Source organism: Notechis scutatus, chromosome 5, assembly GCF_049901735.1.
Source record: "Notechis scutatus isolate UNSWTSFEM ecotype Mainland chromosome 5, rNotScu1.2, whole genome shotgun sequence".
Lineage (NCBI taxonomy): Eukaryota > Metazoa > Chordata > Lepidosauria > Squamata > Elapidae > Notechis > Notechis scutatus.
In genome coordinates, this window is record NC_142013.1 from 62706308 (window position 1) to 62706638 (window position 331).

The 331-nt window shown below is 43.8% G+C and overlaps 1 non-coding gene across 1 annotated transcript; it reads left to right on the forward strand.

The window, feature by feature from the left end:
• Nucleotides 1–224: 224 nt before the first annotated feature.
• On the forward strand, nt 225–331 carry LOC113420488 (U6 spliceosomal RNA). The gene has a single exon (XR_003372059.1). It is a non-coding gene; the product is annotated as a U6 spliceosomal RNA (small nuclear RNA).

The window sequence follows — 331 nt, forward strand, 5'->3', positions numbered from 1 at the left end:
ACCTCGTGGGCTTTAGGTCAGAATTTTCAAGGGCAACCAAAAATACCCCCAGAGGACAATAAACCAACTCAAAATAGTCAAAACATCCTAGAGAGACCTCTAAGGCTGTAGAAAAGGATGCCAAGAGATGCCAAAATGCGTCAGATCTTATTTAAAAAATGCATGAGGGAGGTTGAACAGAAGTCTCATTCCTCTTCCCCAACCCGGCCAGACACAGTTCCAGAGTGCTCGCTTCGGCAGCACATATACTAAAATTGGAACGATACAGAGAAGATTAGCATGGCCCCTTCACAAGGATGACATGCACATTTGTGAAGTGTTCCATATTTCA